Genomic DNA, 10,762 nt, shown 5'->3' on the forward strand with positions numbered 1-10,762 from the left:
GATAACATAATGGGAGACAATAATGATTATAAACCTAGTGTGATGGTGCCTATAGACTACCTGAATGTTTAGATGACCTCCATTAAGTTAAATGGAGAGAATTATGTGCCTTGGGCTAAATCCGTTGAAGTCTTTCTAAAGGCAAAGAAGAAAGTAAAACACATCAGAGAGGAGAAACCCTCCTCTGACTCTCACGAGTATGAAGACTAGGAGCAAGAGGATGCTCAGATCATCACATGGTTGTGAAACAGTATGGAACCCAGGATTAGTGTGAACTTCATGTTCCTTGATACTGCCAAAGATGTGTGGGACCATGCGAAGAAATTGTATTCGGGGCAGGACAATACAACCAGAGTTTATCAGCTTTATCAAGAGTACTTTAATCTGCAACAGGGCAATCAGAGTCTTGAGGAGTACTATGCCAACATGAGGAACATACGTAATGAGTTGAATGTCTATCATCCTCTCACTTCTGATGTCAAGATTTAGCAACAACAGAGAGAGCAGCTTGATGTGACTAGATTTTTTGTGGGACTAAAGTCTGAATATGAACCAGTACGGGCTCAGATATTAGGGGGATCAGCTCTTCCATCCCTATAAGAGGTATTTACTCGACTTCGGAGGATTTCTATCGGATCTACTGAGAACTCTAATATCTCAGATAGATCTGCCTTTACTGCATCGAGAGGTCGTGGTGTTAGAGGTGGAGCTTGGGGAGCTCAGTCTGGCCGTGGTGGTGGTAGTGGTTCTGCATATGGCCGAGGTGGCAATGGTGGGTCTACTCATAATCATGGTGGTGGTCGTACTGGGAGTAGAGATTCAGGGGGAGCCCGTGGTAGAGGACGTAGCTCAGGCCCGAGGAAGTGCACTCATTATGGTATGGATGGACATACCATCAACTATTGTTATGATCTACATGGTCCTCCCTCAACCTGGGTCAATCATGCCGCGACCGGTGACTCAAGTTCCAACTTTAGACAGGAGAATCATTCATTTAACCAAATGCCTCCTACATCCACAGATGGTCCCATGAAGGAGATGGTGAGTGTTCCCCGTGATGAATATGAGAGGTTTGTCCAATCACATCAGAACACAGCGACTTTTGCTCACTCAGGTATGGCTTGTCTGGCATCTACACCCAATCCCTGGATCATTGACTCTGGAGCCTCCGATCACATGATTGGAACTCCGGGTGTGTTTTCCTCCTTATCTCATTGCTCAACATCAATCAAGGTATAAAGACAGAAATACCTCTACGCTAATAGTTTCCTCTTATCTCTTATCTCTTTAAGTGCAATTATACAACTTTTTGTTTTCCAATGATACCCTCAAAAAGACAAACAAAAACTCTCATATATGGGGTCAAAATAGATATTTGATAATTTTCAGAATTCAGAACAACATTCTCTACATTCTGAGTTCAGAGAAAAGAAAACTTCACCAATATCAATATACCTCTTAGGCCCCGTTCGCTTTTCGGTAAGTTACTTACCCGAGTAAATGTGGTTACCTAGGTAAGTTTTTATTGGGAAACACTTACCGGGTAAGTGCAATTACCCATGTTCTTTTATTTCTCATGTAAATAAGGCAATGTCCATTTTAGCCATAAAAATCCATTATTAAAAAGGGCATTTTTGTCCCTTTCAAATGTTGGCAACTTTCCCCATAGGTGGAAAAGTTAATTTACCCACTTAGGAGATACCCAGGAAAATAAACTTTCCTTTGTCCCCACATAAATATGAAAAAAGAACATGGGGTTCTTGGTCAATGGGAACTAAAATCCCATTTACCAACTTTCCCCCTCTCAAAATCCAAAAAACGAATGCCCCCTTAATGTAATTATTGCACTTTCAGATGTTAAACTTCAAAACAAACGAGCAGACCAAAACACATAGAGCCCAATAACTATTTAACCGGTTCATTGCTAACCTGGGATGGAGAGGGGAATTGGGACATCCCCGAGCATTGACAAAAATTTCTGATGGCCCTAAAGTGGGCCTTTACAGCAACCTCATACAAAATGTCCTTTCATTTCTGTCGTCATATTGGAATTGATTCACCACCACAAAATACCTCCACCTTTGTACTGAGGTCGTCCATCACAGAGAGAGAGAGAGAATAGTATACCCGGCCAGAGGTATGCTTAGCCCCCTCCCGTTCATGGGTACTTATAATTGTTTCCCGAAATTTTACTGTACCTATTCCATGGACACCTCTTAATATTCATCTAATCCCATTAGTTTTGTTTAAATAATCATCTCTAGTTCTTTTCTTCATTTTATCTGCCAAGTCTATCCCCTAAGTAAATATACTGACTAGTAAAGACGATTGTTTTTTGGCCAAGCATATGCCAAATAGAAAATAACTACCTTTGACCTATTCTTCTTGCTTTATAATTAAAGAACCTAGGTACTACCACAGCCAGATGATAGGATCGGTGCCGGCAGACCTGGGAGAAAATCCCATATGGAAAAATAAAAGAATTCTTTTAATGGATGGATGATCGATATGCTTTTGTTGCCCCTCTAGTTCCATATCAGGCAACCACAAAACTTGGTTCTAACTTGTTGTATTAACCTTTTGGTGTGCTTTAATGAGTAACTTGGGTGTTATGTATACTTCTATTACTCATTTGATTAGATGTGCATACTTAACGGATAGCATGGAGTGCATTACACGTTTTATTTTTTTCTCTCCCATGGTTGCACTGTATCTGCAAGTCTAGCATATTGAAAATTGGTAGAATGAATCATGATATTCAAAAATATGAGGACTGAAACAATGATTTTGGTTGATGAATTAATTGTTTTTTATGATGATGATGATGGACAGGCGGGCTTCAGCATGGGAACGACGGCTTACATGAGCTTCATGTTTTCAGTGACAACTCCAACGGGAATAGTTTTGGGGTTGATGATATTCTACATGACTGGTTACGATGATAGCAGCCCTAAAGCCTTAATACTTGAAGGGCTCCTGGGTTCTCTGTGTCCTGGAGTTTTGATATACATGGGACTTGTGGATCTCATAGCCGTTGATTTCTTCCACAACAAGATGATGAGTTCTAAACCTTAGTTGAAGAAGGTCTGTTACATCACCCTAGTGTCACGGTTTGATACAGGCTTAGTCTTGCCTATGCTTGGTAGGCTTACGTTAAGGGACACTATCGTCATTTTTGCCTGTAAGATTTTTGGGAGAATTTATATTATTTTCAGACAGACCACCAAAAGCTTAACATATTCTTTGAGGAGGGGTGGTCGACCTCCTTGGGTGCCTAATCTTGACACTCCTACTCATGGGGACAGTGCATGGACCGACACTGTGCTACCGACACTCAAGGGAGGTTTGGCATGCGGGCCTAGCTCAAGTATGACCCTTCACCACGCCAGCCCCTTGCCCAAGCTGAATGAACTATCCCGTTGCCCATAACGCACAGGTGTGTTCTGGCCTAAGCAGTTGCCTATCATCATTGACACACAGGTGCCTACATCATCAGCATGCAGGAGACCCTTCACATCGGTGCCAAGTCGCCTCACATCATGGCCGTCCCCCTTTAAGTATATAGTATAGATATAGAATATAGATATATAGATAATCTATGCCATGCTTGCAACCAATGCCATTTTCTGAGAATTGTTTTTTAGAAAGCAATGCAGCCTTGGTATGCCATTTTTCATAGTTTTTATTTTCGTTGGTGGCTGCTCAAAGATGCAGGCGTTTTTCAATGCCACGTCAGCAGTACATGGTGTCAATTGGACCGGGTTTGGTCCAATCCAATCTGTCCGATATAAATGGATAAGGTCTAACCCAGGGCTGCCAATGGGTTTGACCCAACCTGATGGACCTGAATCGATCGGGTTGATTCTTGTTTCGACTCCTGATATAGGGTTTCAGTTACTATCAATTCGGAACCGGTTCCACCTAGTCCTAAACTGATTCAAACCCGATCCTATATATATATATATTAAATAAATAAATTATAAATATATATATACTATACATATAATATATAATGTAATATATATTAAACATAAATATTTTTATTTTATTTTATTATACTTGAGTTTGACATTGTCTCGAGAATCGATCAGTTCAATTTCAGGTCAAAAAAATTACATACCCTTTCAAGTCTAGGCCCTCAACATTTCATGTTGGGTCGGCTCTGGTTCCAACTGGTTTCGACCCGTTGCCAGCCTTGTATAATCCAAAGCAATGAATACTCTTGCTCATTTCTACCAATCCAATTCAATGTTTAGACCATTCAATCTTTCAAAATTAGTTTTAATTTAGATCGATTCCAACCCAAACATATTGGCGCATGTATTAATAAAATATAAGAAAATTAAACAACAGCAATCGAAATCCGATTCTGATTTCCAATTAAACCAAATTGATATCAAGAATAGGTGATCCAATTTTGATCATGTTCGTGAACCAAAGGATCTAAATATTAATAGATCAAATAATATAAATAGCTTGAGTTTAATTTAAAATCTAATAAACTTCCACTTAAAAATAATAATTATTAATAAAACTTAATAAAAATTAAAATAGATTACCTTATAATAGTTAATAAAGCATTTTAATAGTATTACAATTTAATATTTTTTATTTTTATTGTTTTATGTTTTATTGTTTAACGTCAACCTATTTAGATTTAATTAGATTCGAATATTCAACTTCCTTGGTGGATTCGGATTTGAATCACCATCTGTGAGATCTGATCGAATCCTCATGTTGGATCGGAACTAACATATGTGTTATCGGATTGGTTGGACCCAAATATACCTTAATCCATGTCATGTAGCATGGGTCTCCTTTTCTCATTGCCATTTATCTATTTTGTGGTTTTTCATTTTTATTTTTGAATAAAACAACTCAACTAGCCAAACAAATTTAAGTCTTTAAGACTTTTACCCCTCGTCATTAACCCACCATTAGTTCCTTTGATTATCCTCATTAATCTAATAAACCAAAAGCAATTTGTTAGGGGTGATCATTTTAGTTTGACCTAGGTCTTGGTCCCATCAAGCCCATAAATTTCAAGCCATGTTTGGCCTAATACCAAGATGGGTGTAGGCCCAACCAACCTGTAAACAAATAATAGTCTAAAAATTACTTAAATAAAATATCATAAATATCATAAATATTTAAATACCAACCTGTGGACATCAATCATTTCCTTCCTTTGACTCTCTGTGGACTGTGGACATCCCCATACCCATCCCTGAACTACGGTCTGTGAAGGACATCAACAAACAAGAGAACTCCCAAAGAGCCACTATACCGACTGATGATGTCGCATTGACCTTGGTTGTTGAATATGGGTATCAGAAGTTGGAGTATAAGCACAGCCCCTTAGGGATTCTGTTCATTCTCAGTTATGAATGTCTTGCTATTTTGTTCTGAATCAGAACTTGGTACTGTCTTATCTTTCAAAAGCTCCTTTGCAGCGTGGTGTTTGCCGGGACCGGATTTAGTAAGCATAATAAAATACGTTAAATGAGCACTTGATAAATATTTTGACAATTGTCAAAAGTGGGTATTAATCTTTTACTAGAGGTATTTTAAGGGACAGGTGTCAAATAAATTTCTAAGTATTCATTGACCATACTTACAACGTTGTGCCTACTTGATCCGGTGTTAGTCCACCACCCCCAATAAGTATCCGCTCATGGTGGCTACTTCTTTGGATTTTCCTTCCCCCATATATATAGGGTTCTGACATGTCAAATCACACCATCTTTGTCTTTGCCTCAGGCACGAAGACGGATGAGAAGATTGCAAAGTTGGGATTGTCTGGGAGCCAAGATCCTTTTTGAAACCCTACACCTCTTCTTTCTTTAACGGTGAACCCACTTAGCTTAGCCATCTTCGTTCTCAAATCCATCTAATGGAACGCCATTTTTCTAATTTTGATCTCTCCAGCAAATCAGATGAGAAGATATTTTCTGAAACCCTACACCTCTTCTGAAATCTCTTCTTTAGTAAGGCTGTTGTTTTTTATCTTTTAGAAGCTGCTAAGAATTTCTTCCGTGATTCAATGTTAGTGGCGATAAAAGGAAAGGCTTAATTCATTGATAAAATTGAATTCATGGGAAGAGTTTATTTGAGTAATATCTGCTTGGTGGTATCCATTTATACGAATAAAGAAAGATATTATGCATTTGATTATCTACTTGGTGGGATCCATCCATAAAATTGAATTCTTGTATCTATCTATCTATCTAATCTCTGAAGTTTGAAAAAAATAAAGATATTATGCATTTGATTATCTGGGTACTTAGGAATCTGTCCTTTTGAGTGTTTTATCTTGCATTATCATCCATGAAAGGAGCCACTATAATGAGAAAAATAACTGTTAGGAGTTGATTTGTTGTTGGTTGTTCTGTCAAATAACTAAGAATATTGTGTTTAGATGTATATGCCAAAAATAAATATCTTGCATGGTTGTTTCAGAAGGAACTTTTATTTATAGAATGAAAGAAGGTGTACATTACAAAATGACCCACAAATGGATCCAAACAAACAAATGTTGTAAATTAAAGCATTCATAATTTTGTTGCTGAAAGATACACTCCTGAAGTGTTGTAAATTGAATCAGAACTTGCTATTCTATTCTTCTTATGCTTCTTTTGTTGCTATTACAATTTTGTTCTAAGGGATTGAAGCTTATAAGTACTGAAAACAGTGATGGTTTGAAGGTTTGATGATTCTATCTTTGCATCGTGAACAAATATTGACTTACCATACTAGCCTCCACATATGGAACCATTGATTCAATAAAGGGGATCAATGATGTTCTCCTTGAATGATAATTTACTCTCAAATACCCAGCATCCCATCTTCTAGGATGAGGTTTTACATTATGAATACCCAATCCTTGAATGATAAATTTTATCACATGTTCCTACCAATATAAAGTATGAAGACATGTGTTAACAAGGCAAAATTGAAGCGGGATAGCTTGAAGTGGATAATATTTAGAGTTATAGGTTTATATATTTCTCATTTGAAGACTTGATTTAAACATAATATATTACAATGGGGCTTCAATTGGATTTATATTTATTAGAATTGACATGTTTTATATATTGGTAAGTTTGAGAATTGATTCTAAGAAATGAGGTGATGCCAAACGTGATTATATTTCTGAAAAATAGGAATTGGATGATTGTGCCAAATGCATGTGGCAATTCCCTGATGAAAATTCTCAGAATCTATTTTTTTCTAAAAGGATTTTGAGAATAAGAATATCAAGAATTGATGCCAAACGGGGCCATAATGACTAGGAAAATTAACCCCCATCCTCGTCTTCGATCCCTGTCAGGGATAAAATTTGTCTTCCATCCCCGATCTTCGACGGGGATTCCCACGGGACCTGAATCCCCGAAATTTTTTTAGATAGCAGTATTTTTTTTTTTGAAAAATTAATTTATTTCAAATAAATAAAAAATTTAAATTATAAATAATGTGTGTGTATGTGATCGGAGTCGAGGCGGGGCGGGGACCTCCCAATCCTTAATCCTGACCTTGATCAAAGATTCCTGATGTAACCGTTTTTGGTCACATACCATTTTTTGGGATGTGTAAAATTTTTTGGCTAAGTACCTCGTGTTTGACCTGGTGGTGACGTGCCTTGGTGATGAGCTACTTGGTGGCGAACTTCCCGGGGGAGAACTGCCTGGTGGTGAACTGCCCGGTGGCGAACTGCCTGATGGCGAACTGCCCGGTGGCGAACTGCCTGGTGGCGAACTGCCCGGTGGTGAACTGCCAGGTGGCGAACTGCCTAGTGGCGAACTACCTGGTGGCGAACTGCCTGGTGGCGAACTGCCCGGCAGTGCTCCCTGGTGGCGAACTGCCCGGCAGTGCTCCCTGGTGGCGAACTGCCTGATGGCGAACTGCCTGGTGACGAACTGCCTGATGGCGAACTGCCTGGTGGCGAACTGCCCGGCAGTGCTACCTGGTGGCGAACTGCCTGATGGCGAACTCGTCACTTGACTTGCTCCTAGGCGGTCTGCAACTCAGAGGATGGTGGAGCTCCCTGGTGCAGCGCTACCCGACTACCCCCTGCGGGAGGTGATTTTCTCTCCTTTGTAGACGGCGGGAGCTGAGGGACTTGCGGGAACTGAATCAGAGGACTCGGGGGTATTTTCCCGGCGGGGACTCTCCGATGCCTAAGTTAGCATTCTGATTACAGAGGGCTTGGAGAGAAATGAGAGAGCTAGAGAGCGGGGGTTACCATACTCTTTTTTTTCCTCCGTTGGCTTTGGGGGTCGGAGTCATTATATAGTGGTGCCCTCGCGGGTTAGGTGGGTAAAAAGCCTTCAAATGGTAAGACGTCATATCCCGTCAGAACTGGGGTACGGTGATGAACTCCTCGAGGTTGTCAGGTCGGCGCCTGTCAGTCGACGGGTCGGTGTCCGGGCCAGGTTGCCAGGCCGGCGCCTGTGTCAGTCAGCGGGTCGGTGTCCGGGCCAGGTTGCCAGGTCGGCGCCTGTGTCAGGGTCAGGTCATCAGGTTGGCGCCTGTGTCAGTCGGCGGGTCGGTGTCCGGGCCAGGTTGCCAAGTCGGCGCCTGTGTCCGGGTCAGGTCAGCAAGTCGGCGCTTGTGTCCGGGTCTTGTTGTCAGGTTGGCGCCTGTGTCCGGGCCAGATCGCCAGGTCGGCGCCTGCGTCCGGGCCAAATTGCCAGGTCGGCGCATGTGGCAGGCTCATCCGGCCAGTTCGCGCGCAGTTCGCGCAGGCCGCACGCAGGCCGTGCCAGGTCGCGCGCAGGCCGCGCCAGGTCGCGCCAGGCCAGCCAGACCGGTGCCCGGGGGGGACCAACTTGGTAAGTTGTTGCCTGGGGGCTTGCCTAGTTGTCACGAGGTGCCACGTGTCGCAACTTCACTGGAGGGCCAAATCTACCCTCATCAATTCCTATTAATCTCCGTCCCCATCCTCATCTTGCCAAAACAATCTCCATCCCCAACCCCATTAAGTCAGAGAAATCGGATACAATCTCCATCCCCAATTCATCCGATCGAGAAAGTTGAATCCCGTGGGATGAGAAAAATTGCCATCCTAATAATGACCGGCGACTACTCATTCTAATATTCACACAAGTCAGATTATAAGTCTTTTTTTTTTCTACTTTGACCCCAATTCAAAAATCAACACACGGATTTGAATTCAAATTAGCTGCACAAAATTAACATGCATTCATTACTAGACATACATTGAATGTTACATATTTACTAAAGGGCCATGCGTTTAAGCTTCATGCAAGTCATTTTTATTCATGCTATGCAATACCAAATTAATTTGTAATCATATCATCATCACCTGGGCCGCATCATCATCATAGTACTTGGGATTTTGAGACCTTATGTCATTATTCATTGGCCATGTCATCATTAATTGCAGCAAGTGATGACCGGAAGACATCAAAATGGCATTGGCAAATATTGATTTTGTCAAACAATATCTTTTGATCCCCATGGATTTGAGGAGACGTATAAAGGAATATTGAGATGAGATCAATTAGTTTAGATGTGATTAGATATATGGAATAGAAAAACATAGTTTGAATTATATATTTATATTAGCACTGAGAGTTTGTAGCTTTATCTTTGTTCATTTATAAATATGATGTATCTATTAGATTTAACTAAGGTTCTGTTTGGGAGCGGTGTAAAACCTCATCAATATATAACTTTATTGATGGAGCTTTACATTGAACCGAAAATAATTTTGACCATTGAGCTTTGAAAAATGTGACATTTTACATCAATTTTACTGATGTAATATTTATTTAGATTGACAATTGATGTAAAAATATTTATTTACATTGATAATTGATGTAAAACTTTATTTTAGATGAGGTTTTATATCGATTTACAATGCAAAACACCACTCCATCCAGCTGCCGAAAAATCTGAACCAGGATTGGAATTTTACATTGGTCTTGATTTATACTCCATCCAAATGCCAATAAAACTAAACTGACGTAAACTTTTACATTGATGATGTTTTACATCACTTCCAAACACAACTCAAGTAATTCAATCTTAGAGCGAACAAAATTAAGGAATTCAATAATCTTTCTCCAAAAAGAATTCATTTTTAATTAATTTATTAATAATATACAATATTTGCTTATTTTTAGTTTATTTTATCAATAATTAGTGCAAAGGCATTGGTATGTATGTGCATAAATAAAGTATGAACACATAAATTAACATTATATTATTAAATTTAACTTTTATGACCTAACAAACAAATATATGCGATAGGCTTCATATAGCATTTTAGGTATTTACATGTCAAAAAGTGTATTTTTTATATAGCATAGTTACAAGTTTTTCCTATATCATAATCCAACCCTAGTATTATCTAAAATCTGAGGACATGAAAAATTGTGATTTTTTTTTTTATGTTCTACCACTCACAACAGCAAGGCTCAATTTGAAAGAAGTATAATTATACTGTAAATACAAATGTATACATTGTAAATACATACAAAATAACACAAAATACAAGCATTATTCTCTACGAGAAGACGCCACTGAATCACCACTCTTAAAGAAGAATCCCAAGATACAAGCATTGTTCCCTCGGAAAATCAGAATGTGAAGTGATGATGAGATTGACAGATGTCCAGTAAGTACCAGGTAGTATCAGTTACATGCAAATATCTAAATCAACACGTCACACATACTCTTCTACCACGTCCACCCGACTCTGACGATGACGCTCCACAGCGTCCACGATTTGACATGA

This window comes from Nelumbo nucifera, chromosome 3 (genome assembly GCF_055504915.1).
Source record: "Nelumbo nucifera cultivar China Antique chromosome 3, China Antique-T2T, whole genome shotgun sequence".
NCBI lineage: Eukaryota > Viridiplantae > Streptophyta > Magnoliopsida > Proteales > Nelumbonaceae > Nelumbo > Nelumbo nucifera.